Here is a 16,548-nt window from a genome sequence, read left to right as displayed (position 1 = left end):
GAATCACCTGGAGGGCTTATTAAAACAGATAGTTACCCCAGAGTTTATAATCTTGCATGTCTGGAAATTTTCCTGGTGTGTTTTGCATGCATTATCTCATTTAATTCTCACACAGCCTTATGACACATGTACTATTTTAATCCAGATTTTATTAATGGCAAGGTGGAGCCCAGAGAGGCCATTTGATTGGTGGTTCGGCTACTTCCGGCATGAGCCACTTCCACTGTCTTCGGGGGGGGGTGTATGTTTGTGTGCTCAAAGATAAGCACGCCTTTTCTTTCTTCTAGAGTCCAAAGATGCAATAGAGAAATTCTTGGGGAAAACAAAGGTAAAGAGCTCCTAGTCTGACCATTTGGCCCCATCTGGTGGTTTCAAGCCTGACTGAAAAGTGTTGATCGGTTATATCCCCCTGCTGGTGAGAATGGTAGAGTCCGCGCGCCGCCTCTGTGAACGTTTTTCTGTAGGCGGTTAGCGTGAGGCGGTTAGTGTGAGGCGGTTGGTCCGAAAGCGTTGGTCCGAAAGCGTTGGTCCTGCGGCGGTTGGTCTGAGGTGGTAATTCTGAGGCGGTTAGTCTCCTCTCCCGCTGCCCTTCATCTGTTTGTTTTATTCTGTTCTGTTTTGTTTTGTCTTGTTTCTGTTTCTCACTGGCGAGAAGCTCCTTTCCAATGCGTAGCTTTAGTTCTAATCCATTTATGGTTTGTTATGGGTACTTTTGCCGTACATATATAAATGTTTCATGTCAGAGCTGGAGATGTGGCTGAGGAAACTAGGATGTTAATCAGAATTTTTTTCTTGTCAAACCGACAAACTTGTCTCTTACATCTGATGGAAAAGTATTTAAATATAGTATTAATTAATGACAGTTTTTCTCCTTCCCTCAAGAGAGTATCTTTATTTGTGCGTGAATGTTTTAAACAAAGGCTACGGAGGAGAGGAGGGGAATATGGAAGCATGAACCTCTTGAGGTTCCCTCATAGCACTTATAGGCATCCTTCCCCCCGCCCCCATACACACCCTTGAGGGTCTCCCTGGTTTTGGGGACATTTAAATAGGATGAAGATTGTCCTAAGTCTTCAGCTTTGTCAGGTAGTTGCGCCGCAGGGATGTCAGGCTTAGCCTTTCTGTGCGTCGCTCTCAAAGCTAGATGGTAATGAGTTCATGTGGCCACTAGGAAGTCGCAGCTGCTTGGAAAACATATTTCTGCACAGTACATGACCACTCTATACAAAACCCCATTTTGCTGAGATAAATATAGTTAATCATGTTAAAGAAGTATTGATTTATTTTTATTGAGTTTTTAAAATTGAGACTGGTCATTGAATTTCATCAAATGCCTTTTCAGCATCTATAGAGATGAGCATATTTCTCCTTGAATCAATTAATATAATCAATTATTTTAATAGATTTCTAAATAGAAAACCATTCTTGATTTCTACAGTAAATCCCATTGGTTTGGTTGCATGTTTCTTAAGATGTACTTCTGGATTCTGCTTGCTAATATTTTCTTTTTTTTTATCTTGTAAGTGGGAGTCTGTAATTTTGACCACCTTCACTCAATCCCCCTTATGCACAATCATGGGGGATTCTCTGTATGAGTTTGATATTTTTTTTAGATTTCACATAAAATTGAGACTATGTGGTAAAAAAAAAGAAACAAAACCCATTTTGCCAAGGCATTCCTCAAATTGAAAGGGAAATGATGAACCCTCACATAGAATAACTCTTCCATGAATGAATGAATACCCCCTATAAAATAACTTTTCCATCCTAAAAACTGCATTTTTATGTATGTTGTATTTATTGACCTAATATTTAATATATTTATTTATAATATAGATAATATATTATACTTATATTAATATAATATTTCTTTAGTAGTACCATCATAAATATGTATTAGGTTAAAAGGAAGAAGTGTTTGTCTAACTCTGTATAGACTTGAACGGTGGCTCATGTACTTAGACACTCAGTAATCACCCTTGGTGATCCTGGGCTGAATATGACAACAGTGATTGTGTTGGCAATAACAGTGTGCTGAACAACATGTGTCCTCTGAAATCCTTAGCAGTTGTATTTTAACCTTGCTTTGACACTTCTCATGTTCTTTCGTGTGTCGGTAGTTATTTCATTATGAGCTTTATCTTTCCAAATACAGAATGACTGTATTTTACTCATTTTCATTTACCCTGCCAGGGATAGCATTAGGTTCATATATATTACTGAGTGCTTAAGGATACTTACATAATTGAAAATTAGTGTGTACACCTGGAACTAATATAATGTTATATGTAAATTATATCTTGATTTTTTTTTAAAAAAGAAAATTAGTGGTAATTGTTATTCATGAATTGCGATGCTCAGAACCATATAGAAATACTTTGCCATGGCCAAGAACATTGGACTATTTTGGTCCAAATTGCCTGGCTTATTGAGACAACTTCCTAACAGGTTCCACTGAGTCTTTCCTTGCCAGTCTTCAACAGACTTTTTAAAAAACCAATATATTTTATTAGCCACTGTGATTTTATAACAGCTTTATTGAAACATAATTCAAATGCCATTTAATTCACCCATATAAAGTGTACAAATGATTTTTGTGTACTCACAGAGTTGTGCAGCCATCACCATAATCAATTTTAGAACATTTTCATCACCAAAAAAAGAAACCTCATACACTTTAGCTATCACAACTCCCCCAACTCTATACCTCCCTAGCTTTAGGTAGCCAGTAATCTGCTTTTTGTCTCTATAGATTTACCTATTCTGGACATTTAATATAAGTGGAATCATACAATATGTAGTCTTTTGTGACTGCTTTCATTTGTATAGCTTTTTGCAGTAAATAGTTGTGACAACTTGTGTGGAAATGCTGTTTATGAGGACAGCTCATTAGAAACTCAGTGCCAAGGGCTTTTATTAGGGGGCTGGTCCTGCAGGCACCCTCTGCCAAGCACATACCAAAATTCCAGAGTCCCAGGGGGAAAGCTGTTGTTCACCATAAATCATATTGTTTGCACAAACAGTTAAGGTACAGTGAACTACTGTCATCAGTTAGGATGGTGGAACTCTCCTGCCCCAAATCCAAGTTCCCAGACCCTAGCCAAGCGGCAACCTTGCAAACAGGATTTTCAAAACATAGCATTCTCAGCCCTACTACATTAATATTAACTCTTTTTGACACAGATTTTGATAGGGATTGTGTTGATTCTGTAAATCAATTTGAGAATTGCCATCAATATTAAGTATCACAATCAATGAACATGGGATGTCTTTACATTTGTTTAGATCTTTAATTTCTCTCAATGATATTTTGTGGGTTTCAGTGTACAAGTCTTAAGTTCTTTTTGTTAAATTTATTTTCTAAGTCTTTTATTATTTTTGATGTCATTGTAAGTAGAATTGTCTTAATTTTATTTTCACATTGTTTCTTGCGAGTATATAGAAATACAGTCGAGTTTTGTATATTGATTAATCTTGTGTCCTGAACCTTTGAGCTTGTTTATTAGCTCTAATAGCTTTCTTTTTGTGCATGTGGGTTCTTTGGCCTATTAATGTAGTAGGTAACGTGGATTGATTTTTTGAACCAGCCTTGCATCCCTAGAATAAACTTTACTTGTTCGTGGCATTTAATATACTTTTTATATATGGCTAAATTCTGCTTGCAATAGCTTGCTTGAGGGATTCTATGTTTTATTTTGATTCTATTTTTATGAGGGATATTGGTCTGTAGATTTCTTTTTTCATACTGTCTTTGGATGGTTTGGTATCATGGTAAAAGTGTTCTCATATAAGTTGTGAAGTGTTTCCTCCTCTTAATGTTCTCTTAGAGAGATGGTATAGAATTGATGTTAATCATTCTTTTTTTTAAATATATTTTATGGATTATGCTATTACAGTTGTCCCATTTTCCCCCCTTCACTCCCCTCCACACCCCCTCCCACCCACATTCCCCCCCTTTATTTCATGTCCATGGGTTATACATATAAGTTCATTGGCTTCTGCATTTCCTATACTATTCTTACCCTCCCCCTGTCTATCTTCTACCTACCATTTATGCTACTTATTCTCTGTACCTTTTCTCCCTCTCTCCTCCTCCAATTCCCCCACTGATAACCCTCCACGTGATCTCCATTTCTGTGGTTCTGTTCCTGTTCTAGTTGTCTGCTTAGTTTGCTTTTGTTTTCGTTTTAGGTGTGGTTGTTAATAACTATGAGTTTGCTGTCATTTTACTGTTCATATTTTTTTATCTTCTTTTTCTTAGGTAACTCCCTTTAACATTTCATATAATAAGGGCTTGGTGATGATGAACTCCTTTAACTTGACCTTATCTGAGAAGCACTTTATCTGCCCTTCCATTCTAAATGAAAGCTGTGCTGGATAGAACAATCTTGGATGTAGGTCCTTGCCTTTCATGACTTGGAATACTTCTTGCCATCCCCTTCTTGCCTGTAAGGTTTTTTTTTTTTTTGAGAAATCAGCTGACAGTCTTATGGGAACTCCTTTGTAGGCAACTGTGTCCTTTTCTCTTGCTGCTTCTAAGATTCTCTCCTTATCTTTCATCTTGGGTAATGTAATTATGATGTGCCTTGGTGTGTTCCTCCTTGGGTCCAGCTTCTTTGGGACTCTCTGAGCTTCCTGGACTTCCTGGAATTGTATTTCCTCTGCCAGATTGGGGAAGTTCTTCATTATTTGTTCAAATAAGTTTTCAATTTTTTGTTCTCCCTCTTCTCATTCTGGTACCCCTATAATTTGGATGTTGGAACATTTAAAGATGTCCTGGAGGTTCCTAAGCCTCCTCATTTTTTTGAATTCTTGTTTCTTCTTTCTTTTCTGGTTGGATGTTTCTTTCTTCCTTCTGGTTCACACTGTTCATTTGAGTTCCAGTTTCCTTCCCATTACTATTGGTTCCCTGTTCATTTTCCTTTATTTCCCTTAGCATAGCCTTCATTTTTTCATGTAATTTGTGACAAAATTCAACTAATTCTGTGAGCATCCTGATTACCAGTGTTTTGAACTGTGCATCTGATAGGTTGGCTATCTGTTTGTCGCTTAGTTGTATTTTTTCTGGAGCTTTGATCTGTTCTTTCATGTGGGCCATTTTTTTCCCTCAGCAGGCCTGTTAAGTAAAGGGGTGGAGCCTTAGGTGGTCACCAGGGCGGGGCACCAGGGCTGCGCTCTGACTCTGTATGTGGGGAAGGGTTCTGAGAGGGAACAATGGTGCTTGCTCCGTTCTCTGCCAGTTTTCAGTCACTTTTCCTGCTACCCATAAGCAAAGTGGGCCCTTCTGGTGCTCATTCCCGAGTGGGTGGGTTTGTGTATGTTCTAGGATCCTGTGTGTCTCTCCAATGAACTCTCCCAACAGGCTGGGAGTTTCTCCCACTGCCGCCTCAACCCTCACGGGTGTTTTCAATCAGTGATTTGAGGTTTTATTTCCCTGCGCTGGAGCCCTAGGTTGTGGGAGTCTGCCAGCTGCAGCCTTGCCCGCCCTGCTCCACAATCCGACACCTCGCTGGGTCTGCCAGCTGCTGTCTTGCCCACCCTGGTCCTCCAGCCACCACCTTGCCGTGAGTCCTCTCCACTGAGCTACCCGCCTCCACCCCTCCTACCAGTCTGGATGAATGTGTCTTCTTTAACTCCTTGGGTGTCGGACTTCCATACAGTTCGATATTCTGTTAGTTCTCGTTTTTTGTTTTTAAATTGTTGTCCTTCTTTTGGTTGTGCAAGGAGGCACAGTGTATCTACCTATGCCTCCACTTGACCGGAAGTCCTGATGTTAATCATTCTTTAAACATTGAATTTAATTCTCCATTGAAATATTCTGGGCCTAGAGACTTCTTTTTAAAATAATTTTAAAATTACAAATTGAATTTCTTTAAAAGAATGGAATTATTCAAATTATGTATTAAATACTGAGTGTATTGTGGTAGTTTTTGATTTCTAAGGGATTTTTTCATTTCAATTAAATTGTCAAGTTTACAGGTACCCAGCTCATAGTATTCCCTTGTTATCCTTTGATGTCATTAAGGTCTGTAATGATATCCTTTGTTTCATTTCTGATATTGCTAATTTGCATCTTTTATTTGTCAGTCTTGCTGGAGGTTTGCCAATTTTATTGATCTTTTCAAAGAACCAGCTTTCTGTTTCACTGATTTTCACTATTGATATTTTTGTTTTCGATTTCATCAATTTTTGCTTTTATCTTGATTATTCCCTACATTATGTTTGCTTTGGATTTATTTTGTTCTTCTTTTTCTAGACTTGAGGTGAAACTCAGATTGCCTTTTAGACTTTTCTTCTTTTCTAATGTAGGCAGTTAGTCCTATAAATTCCCCTTTCAGCACTGCTCTAATTGTATCCCATAAATTTTGATATATGGTATTTTCATTCTCATTCACTTCAATGCATTTTTTTATTTGGCTTAACAATTCCCCTTTGAACAATGAGGTGCATTGTTTAGTTTCTAAGTGTTTGGGGATTATTCCTGTTATTTTTGTCATTGATTCCATTTGGTCAGAGGACACACTCATTTGTCATTTCAATTGTTTTATATTTGCTGGTTTGTTTTATGATTGAGGGTATAGTCTGTTTTGGTAAATATGCTATGGGAGCTTGGAAGGTATGCATATTCTGCTGTTATTGGATGAAGTACTTTATAAATTTCTATTAGATTCTGCTGATGGTGGTGTTGAGTTCTTGTTGATTTTTTATCTAATTGTTCTATCAGTTACTGAGATGCAGTGTTGAAATCTCCAACTATGAATGTGGATTTCACTTTTTCCTTTCAGTTCTGTCAGATTTTGTTTCATGTATTTTCCAGCCCTATTGGTTAGTGTATATACATTTACGATTGCTGTGTCTTCTTGGTGGATTGACCCTTTAACATTATGTAACATCCCTCTCTGTCCCTGGTAATTGACTTTGCTGTGAGATTTACTTTATCTGATATAAATTTAGTTATTCCTGTTTTTTCAAAATTAACATATATATGGTATATCTTTTCTCTCTAATTTTTAGTCTACTTATGTCATTGTATTTGAAGTAGGTTTCTTTTTGATGCCATATCACTGAATCATGTTTTTTAAATCCACTCTGCCAATCTCTGTCTTTTAATTCTTCTACTTAAAACAATGTACATTTAATGTGATTATTAATCTGTTAGGACTTAAGTTCACCATTTTACTTTTTGTTTTCTCATTATTCCCTCTGTTTCTTATCCATATGTTTTCTCTTTCCTGCCTTCTAGTCAGTTACTTGAACATTCTTTTGATTACATTTTGATTTATCTATAGTGTCTTTGAGTATATCTCTTTATATAACTTTATTAGTGCATGTCTGAGGTATTACATATGAGGGGGGCCCCCAAAGTGGAATTTATTTATAAATAATTGCATATTATTCTTACATGTTTAAACTTCATTCATCTTCAAAGTACTTTCCTTTTGATGCAATATACCTATCAAGATGTTTTTTCCACTGCTCAAAACAGTTTTTGAACTTTTCAATTTTGATGCCTTTTAGTGCTTTTGCCGTTTTTTGTTTCACCTCTTCCACATCAGCAAAATGTTTCTCTTTGAGGGCTTTTTTCTTTTTTTAAGTATATTTTATTGATTGTGCTATTACAGTTGTCCCATTTTTTTCTCCCCTTTCTCCCCCTCCACCCTGCATCCCCCTCCCTCTAGCATTCCCCCCTTAGTTCATGTCCATGGGCTGTACATATAAGTTCTTTGGCTTCTCCATTTCCTATACTATTCTTAACCTCCCTCCTCCTGTCTATTTGTGCCTACCAATTATGCTTCTTATTCTCTGTACATTTTTCCTCCATTCTCCCATCTCCCCCTCTCCATGGATAACCCTCCATGTGATCTCCATTTCTGTGATTCTGTTCCAGTTCTAGTTGTTGGCTTACTTTTTCTTGTTTTCGTTTTTGTTTTTAGGTTCAGTTGTTGATAGTTCTGAGTTTGTTGTCATTTTTTAAAATATATTTATTGATTATGCTATTACAGTTGTCCCATTTCCCCCCCCTCACTCCACTCCATCCTGCCCACCCCCTCCCTCCCACATTCCCCCCCTATAGTTCATGTCCATGGGTCATACTTATAAGTTCTTTAGCTTCTACATTTCCTACACTATTCTTACCCTCCCCCTGTCTATTTTCCGCCTATCATCTATGCTACTTATTCTCTGTACCTTCCCCCCCCTTCCCCTCCCACTCCCCTATTGACAACCCTCCATGTGATCTCCATCTCTGGTTCTGTTCCTGTTCTAGTTGTCTGCCTAGTTTGCTCTTGTTTTTGTTTTAGGTGTGGTCGTTAATAACTGTGAGTTTGCTTTCATTTTTACTGTTCCTATTTCTGATCTTCTTTTTCTTAGGTAACTCCCTTTAACATTTCATATAATAAGGGCTTGGTGATGATGAACTTCTTTAACTTGACCTTCTCTGAGAAGCTCTTTATCTTCCCTTCCATTCTAAATGATAGCTTTGCTGGATACAGTAATCTTGGATGTAGGTCCTTGCCTTTCATGACTTGGAATACTTCTTGCCAGCCCCTTCTTGCCTGTAAGGTCTCTTTTGAGAAATAAGCTGACAGTCTTATGGGAAGTCCTTTGTAGGTAACTGTCTCCCTTTCTCTTGCTGCTTCTAAGATTCTCTCCTTCTGCTTAATCTTAGGTAATGTAATTATGATGTGCCTTGGTGTGTTCCTCCTTGGGTCCAGCCTCTTTGGGACTCTCTGAGCTTCCTGGACTTCCTGGAAGACTATTTCCTTTGCCAGATTAGGGAAGTTCTCCTTCATTACTTGTTCAAATAAGTTTTCAAGTTTTTGTTCTTCCTCTTCTCCTTCTGGCACCCCTATAATTCGGATGTTGGAACATTTAAAGATGTCCTGGAGGTTCCTAAGCCTCCTCATTTTTTTGAATTCTTGTTTCTTCTTTCTTTTCTGGTTGGATGTTTCTTTCTTCCTTCTGGTCCACACCATTGATTTGAGTCCCAGTTTCCTTCGCATCACTATTGGTTCCCTGTACATTTTCCTTTGTTTCTCTTAGCATAGGCTTCATTTTTTCATCTGGTTTTCGAACAGATTCAACCAATTCTGTGAGCATCTTGATAACCAGTGTTTTGAACTGTGCATCCGATAGGTTGGCTATCTCTTTCTCGCTTAGTTGTATTTTTTCTGGAGCTTTGAAGTGTTGTGTCATTTGGGCCTTTTTTTTTTTTTTTTTTTTTTTTTTTTTTTTTTGGTCTTGGCGCGTCTGTTACTTTAAGGGGCGGAGCCTTAGGTGTTCATCGGGGTGGGTTAATTCTGGTTGCTGCCCTGCATGTGGGGGAGGGGCCGAGAGGGAGCAATGGCGCCCGCTCCACTCTCCAGAGGATTTCAATCTTTCACTCCGCTACCCACAATCAAACTGGGCCCCTCTGGTGCTGGTTCCCGAGTGGGTGGGATTGTGCACACCCTAGACCCCTGTGTGTCTCTCCAGCGACCTCTCCTGTGAGGCTGGGAGTCTCTCCTGCTGCCTCCCCAACCCCCACAGGCTCTTTCAATCAGAGGTTTGAGGCTTTATTTCCCCTTGCTGGAGCCCGCTTTGATCCCCGCCGTTTGTCCGGTTTATCTGTGCATGAATGTGGGGCTGCAGGGTCTGCTAGTGGTCAGACTGCCTGCCCTGTTGGTCCCACACTCCCTCCGCCAGTCTCGGTCCCGCCACGGCAACGTGAGTCCTCTCCGCCCCCGCTGCCCGTCTCCGCCCCTCCTACCAGTCTGGATTAATGTTTATTTTTTATTTCCTTGATGTCGGACTTCCTTGCTGTTTGATTTTCTGTCAGTTCTGGTTGTGCGAGGAGGCGCAATGTGTCTACCTACGCCGCCATCTTGGTTCTTCTCTTTTGTTGTCATTTTAATGTTCATCGTTTTGATCTTTTTTTTCTTAGATAAGGTTCTTTAACATTTCATATAATAAGGGCTTGGTGATGATGAACTCCTTTAACTTGACCTTATCTGGGAAGCACCTTATCTGCTCTTTCATTCTAAATGATAGCTTTGCTGGATGGAGTAATCTAAGTTGTAGGTCCTTGCTTTTCATGACTTTGAATACTTCTTTATAGCCCCTTCTTGCCTGTAAGGTTTCCTTTGAGAAATCATCTGCTAGTCTTATGGGAACTCCTTTGTAGATAACACTCTCCTGTCTTGTTGCTGCCTTTAAAATTCTCTCCTTATCTTTAATCTTGAGTAATTTGATTATGATGTGTCTTGGTGTGTTTCTCCTTAGATCCAACTTCTTTGGGACTCTTTGAGCTTCCAGGACTTCCTGGAAGTCTATTTCCTTCATCAGATTGGGGAAGTTTTCCTTCATTATTTGTTCAAATAAGTTTTCAATTTCTTGGTCTTTGTCTTCTCCTTCTGGCATCCCTATGATTCAGATGAAAAAAGAAGTCTCTCTGGGCAAGATCAGGTGAATAGGGAGGGTGAGGCACAGGAGTCATGCCGTTTTTTCCGTCAAAAACTCCTGAACACTCAGTGCAGTGTGGGCAGGTGTGCTCGTTAATCACCCATCATGAAATGGGCAAACACAATGAAAGAGTCTTCAAAAAATTTTACTGAATAATGCAGCCTCTCACAATAATGCCACTAGTACACTGATAACAGATGGCTCCTAGAACACTCATCTAGCAGGAGAAGCCTATATATACTACAAGGGACCCACCTTCCAGAAGATAATTCTGGGGTTTTTTGGGACCCCTTCATACACAACTTATCACTGTCTGTCGGAGTTAACATTTCACTAGTTTGAGGGATGTGTAGAAACCTTTCCTCCCTTTACCGTTCTTCATCTATTTATTGTTTTAAACATTTCCTCTACGTACATTGAGCACCACAGTAGGCATTGCTATAATTTATGCTATAATTGTCTAATATAGTTGAGAGAACAACATCAGAATGAAAGTCTATTAGATCTACCTATATTTTTGCTCTTTCCACTGCTCTTTCATCTTGATGTCATCAGATTCATAAGATTCTTTCTATTACTTTTGTCTTTACTTTATGAACTTTCTATTTTTTAAGGTGGGCATCCAAGAATGACTTGATTTCCCCATTCCTCCTGAAGGACATTTTCCTTGGATAGAGAATTCTGAGATGACAGCTCTTTTTCTTTTAGTACTTAGAAAATACAATGTCACCTCTTCCTGGCTTGCATGGTTGCTGATAAGAAATTTATTGTCATTCAAAAAATTGTGCCCCTATTAGAAATGTGTCATTTCTCTCTTGCTGCTTTCAAGTATTTTTCTGTGTCTTTAGCTTTCAGAAGTTTGATTATGATGTGCCTTTGTTTGAATTTCTTTGGGTTTGTCCTATTTGGAATTTGAATCTGTAGGTTTATTTATACATTTTTGGAAATTTTCAGCCTTATTTTTTGAAATAAGTATTTTTGTAGGAAAGATTACTAGAAGTAGAATCTCTGGGTAAAAGGATTCAAACATTTAAGATTTAATAGGTATTTTCAAATAACCCTCCCAAAGTTTATAGCAGATTTTACTCCTGCCAACAGTGGATAAAAATGTCTGTTTACCCACCCTCTTACCAGCAGGAGTTATTAATCTATTTAACATTTGCCAGTGTCCTGAACAAAAACAATGTATTGCTGTTTTAATCTGCATTTATTTTTAACAAAACTGAGCATATTTTCATGTTTATTGACCATTTGTATTTCTTCTCTAATTATCTTTTTTTTGCCACAATTTTTGGTGGGTGTTTCATTTCTTATTGTTGAGCATCAAGTTCTCTTTGTACATTTTGAAAATTATTTTTCTGTCATTTGTGTTGCCAATGTTTTTGCCAGTCTGTTGTCAGGCTTTTAAACTTTATTTTTGTTTTCTGTTTATTTCGTCAAAAAAATTAAAATTTCTACCTACTAAAATTTAAAAAAATAAAATTTCTACTTAAAGTTATCCATCCTTTTGCTGTCTCTAGATTTTTGGTCCTGTTTAGATAGGTTTTTCCTTCAGTGAGTTTATAAAAATATTTTTTAATATTTTTGTCTAGTATTTCCATGGTTTCATTTTTCCAATTAAATCTTGCATCCATCTGAAATATATTTTCATGTAAAGTAAGGTAGATAATAGCAGATCTTTTCTATCAGGTTTTAAGACAGTGGTGTAGGGGGGAGTACATAGAAGAGTTTATGAGAATGTTGTATGCCTGGGAGGAGGGAAATATTGGAAAATTATGGAGTCAAAAGGCTGTCTCTCCTTTTCTCAGTTACCTAAAGGAAAGGTTAAGTTAATAGATGTGAAGGTTGAGAGGAAAACAAATTTAAAAAATTTTGGAAAAATCTTAACTTACACTCATTAATGTTTTAAAAATTGTGGTATAATTGACATGCAACATTACTTTGTGGCATATAACATAATTATTCAATACTTGTATGTATTGTGAAATGATCACCACCGTAAGTCTAGTTAACATCCATCACCATGCTAGGAAAAATGAAATTGCTTATTTTGCGATTTTTGTGTTACTCTAGTTTTGGTAGAAGGACTTTTTCCTCTCTTGATTAAAGAAGACATATAGTGACTTGGGTTAATATTATATTTCCTTTATAGTGCATCCAAGTGAGACATTTGTTCACAGTTATGACCCTTAAAGTAAGATACTCATTCAGTTAACAAATATTTTCAATCATGTCTCAAGGATGTGGGTATGCTTATGTGTTTGGTCTCTGGAATCAGACTGCTTAGATTTAAATTTCAGTCTAATAACGTATTAGCTGTGTAACCTTAGGCAAGTTACTAAATTTCACTGTACTTCAAATTGCTCTTCTGCAAAATGGGGTTATTAACACTTCACTGTATTGATGTCAGCGTCAGAACAGTGTCAAACATGTAGTAAGCAATTAATAAATGTGAACTGTTATTAATGCTAATCACTGGAGATAGAGCATAAGAGATATGGTCCTTTTAGTAACAGACCTTGCATTCTTGAGTGAGGATATAAATTTAAAAATTACAAATAGCACCCTGGTTAGGTGGCTTAGTTGGTTGGAGCATCATCCTGTGCACCAAAAGGTTGTGGGTTTGATTCCTGGTCAGGGCACATACCTAGGTTGTGGGTTCAATCCCTGTTCGGGGCACCTACAGGAGGCAACCTGTCAATGTTTCTCTCTCACATCGATATTTCTCTCCTTCTCTTTCTTCCTCCCTTTCCCTCCCTCTAAATATAAGTAAATAAAATCTTTTAAAAAGTGAAGAGGACCTGGGATTATGTAAATATTTTACCTTTAATGTAGAAACTATGATACTAAAAAGAGAATGGGCTAATAATAAAAGTAGGGATATAATTTAGTGGTGGAGTATCTGCTGTATATGAAGGAAGTCCTAGATATTATTCCTGGCATCTCCATTTCTCTTTGCCTCCCCAGAGGACAGGGCAGGGCTATACATTCTTCCAGTCTTTTTGTCAATTACTCATACATATTTTTTCTAGTTCATGGAACACAGCAGGTGCTCATAGATATATTTTTTAAGATTTTATTTATTTATTTTTAGAGAGGGGAAGGGAGGGAGAAAGAGAGGGAGAGAAACATCAATGTGTGGTTGCCTTTAGTGTGTCCCTTACTGGGGACCTGGCCTGCAACCCAGGCATGTGCCCTGACTGGGAATTGAACCAGCAACCCTTTGGTTTGCAGGCTGGCACTCAATCCACTGAGCCGCACCAGCCAGGGCTCAATAGATATTTTTGAATGAAAAATTATTGTATAAATGAAGTAAATGAGAATATCTGGGTTGTAGTACCTGCTTTGCCATAATATAACTTTGTGATATTGGGCAGTTAGCAAGCTACAATTTTGTTAGGTGTAAAATGGCAGTAATAAAAGTACCTATCTTTTAGAAGAATCTCCTACCCTTCACGACAGCATGGATGGATATGGAGAGCATTATGCTAAGTGAGATAAGCCAGCCAGTAAAAGACAAATACCATATGATCTCACATATAAGTGTAACCTAATCAACAATACAAACAAGGAAGCAAAATATAACCGGAGACATTGAAATAAAGAACAAACTGACAATAACCAGAGGGGAGGTGGGAGAGGATAAGTGGGGAAAAAGGGGAAGGGTCATCAAGGAACATGTATAAAGGACACATGGACAAAATCAAAGGAGGATAGGATCGAGGGTGGGAGGTGGGCATGGCTGGGGTGGGTGGGAGTGGTGGAAAAAAAAACCAAAATGAGGTGATGGATGTTTAACTGGACTTACTGTGATGATCATTTTGTAATATATACAAATACCGAATCATTATGTTGTATATCTGAAACTAATATAATATGTTAATTATACATCAATAAACAAAGTATCTTTTGGACAGGGTTTATGACAATAAAAAATATAACAATTAGTACAGAGCTATCACTGAATTAATGTTAGCTACTACTATTAGCTCTCTGCACTTTGGGGACTTACCCATAAAATAGGGGCAATGATTTCTGCTCTGCTTCCCATCACAAGGTCATTTGTGAAGCCAGTAGGAGTTTATGTTTGATTCTGCAAAGGGTGATTAATATTAATGTTTTAACTGATGTGAACCTACATTGTACAGCTGCTCTCCTCCTCATCCAGCAGGGTTATTTAAATGAAAATACCTCTTTAAAAAGTTCCAGTACTCCAGCTAGTGAAACTTGTCCCTTCCAACCAATTGTCCTGGAAACCCCTCCCTGATGTTATCCTTTAGTCTCAGAGTTCAATTAACCCCTAGCCCAGTCCCTCCTTGCTGGGCGTGGTCAGGTCCCAACTCTGCACACTGATTGGCCTCTGATGGCCAATCGCCACTGTGCTTTCTCTAGGGCTGTAATTTTCAAAATTTGCCACTGGTGGATTGGGGGGAGCACAGAACAGGCTACAAACGATGGTCGCTGCGACCTGGTGCTCCATTTATTTCCCTGGCCGCTCCTGGTCTAGGAGTGCATCCATGGTCTTTCCTGTTTTCCCCCCAATCTCGATGTGAGGTAAATGCCTTTGGGTTTGTACAACCGCTCGAAAGTCTGGCTCTGTCGCATGCTTGTTGGTCCTTGAACGTCATGCCTGCCCCTTGCTACACTCTGTCCTCTTGTGCCGAGGTGCATGGCGTCCCTGTCAGGAAACCTTTGTTTTGTTCTCCTGCCAGTCAGCAGTCTGCGGGGTGAGCCTTGTACGAGCTTGGGCCCAGAGTGTGTATTAGAGGGTGAGTTGGCAAAGCAAATGAGACTGGGTCCTGTCTTTTAGATGGAGCATCCAGTACACATGCCTGAATAAGTACATCTACAAAACGCCTTTTCACAAGTGAAAGTGTGCCGGATCGATTTCATCCACAAGACGATGTAATTAAGTCAGAGAATGTTACTTGAGGGATGTCTTGAAGTATAGGTTGATGGAAATGTGTCCTTTTTCCCTTGTTATCCTTATACCTCCACTCTTTTATCTCTGCTTCCAATCCCTTCAGCTCTGGTTTGCCCATTGCTCTCTACTATGTGATTAGAATCATAGAAGGCCAGAGGTCGAAGGGGCCTTAGAACCTTGCTTCTTAAAACTTTAAAGTGTATACAAATCACCTGGGGATATTAACTTGCCTATTTCTATTTAGTAAGGCCTAGCTTGGTGCCTGAGATTTTAAAGGGCTAAAAGGGTCCATGTGATGCTAATGTTGCCAGACCATTGACCACTGTTTGAAGAGTATGGAGGCACTGGTCCCATTGCCTCATTTTATTAAATGGAGAAATGAAGCCTAGGGAGAGAAAAGGGACTTGCCCTGTGTCACCCAGCTAGCTACAAGCAGGGTCAGAACTAGACCCTAGGCATTCTTTCCAGCCTAGTGCTGCTTTCATTGACACAAACCATGATGCCTTCTCTCCCTAATGTCTTGCTGTCTATAACCTGCCTTTATATATAAAATGAAGTTGCTACTGTTTCCTGTAGACTGTCTTGATCTACAGTTTTGGAGTCTGAACAATTTGGGCTTGTAAAAGAGTTGATTTGCCCCTATGGGTTTCAGTGCTGCTCTGGGATGCCCAATGAGGTCTTCAAGATGTAGAATCTGAAAAGTGGAAAGGATTCTAATTTTCTTGTTCAAGTAAGGCTCAGCATTTTGGAGGTGGTAGAAGTCCAGAGTGTATTGCAGAGAGTGCCCTTTTATGAAAGCATGTTTTTAGTTGTTCCAATCCCCCCTCCTAGTGGCAGGGAAATTAGCTACTTAAATCAGTGTGTGTTCCCCAAAGCAAGTGATTTGTTCAGGACAGTGAAGGTGGTGTATGACCATACTGTGAATAACTTTTTTTCTGAGGTCTAATTAATCTGTGACATTATCAGCTGGAAGTATTTAGCCTTTTTTACTCCAGTCCGATTTTTTTCTCTTTTCCCTTGAAAGACAGAGGTTTCAGAACATGAAGTTGTATGAGGTGTGAATAACAATAGTGGAGTAAATGGTTTTCATACAGTGCAGTTAGGGGTTGGTTCACCCAATTTAGCTTTATTGCTGCTTGGCTAAGTTTTGAAGGATGAGATAGAAAATAGTTTTGGATTTGGAG

The 16,548-nt window shown here is 38.6% G+C and overlaps 1 protein-coding gene across 3 annotated transcripts in view; it reads left to right on the top strand.

Annotated features, from left to right (window-relative positions):
• Window positions 1-470: 470 nt before the first annotated feature.
• Window positions 471-16,548, top strand: part of CCNB3 (cyclin B3) — a 73,937-nt gene continuing 57,859 nt past the window's right edge. For 2 of the 3 annotated variants that reach the window (XM_053917558.2, XM_024580121.4), the window contains exon 1: window positions 471-566. The gene's annotated coding sequence lies outside the window, so the exon portion shown is untranslated. The remainder of the gene's footprint in view (window positions 567-16,548) is intronic. The other variant, XM_053917557.1, reaches the window with a different exon arrangement.

The sequence above is a fragment of the Desmodus rotundus genome, chromosome X (genome assembly GCF_022682495.2).
Source record: "Desmodus rotundus isolate HL8 chromosome X, HLdesRot8A.1, whole genome shotgun sequence".
NCBI lineage: Eukaryota > Metazoa > Chordata > Mammalia > Chiroptera > Phyllostomidae > Desmodus > Desmodus rotundus.
Note: the sequence above shows the minus strand (reverse complement) of the source record. Positions and strands in the feature narration are given on the sequence as shown.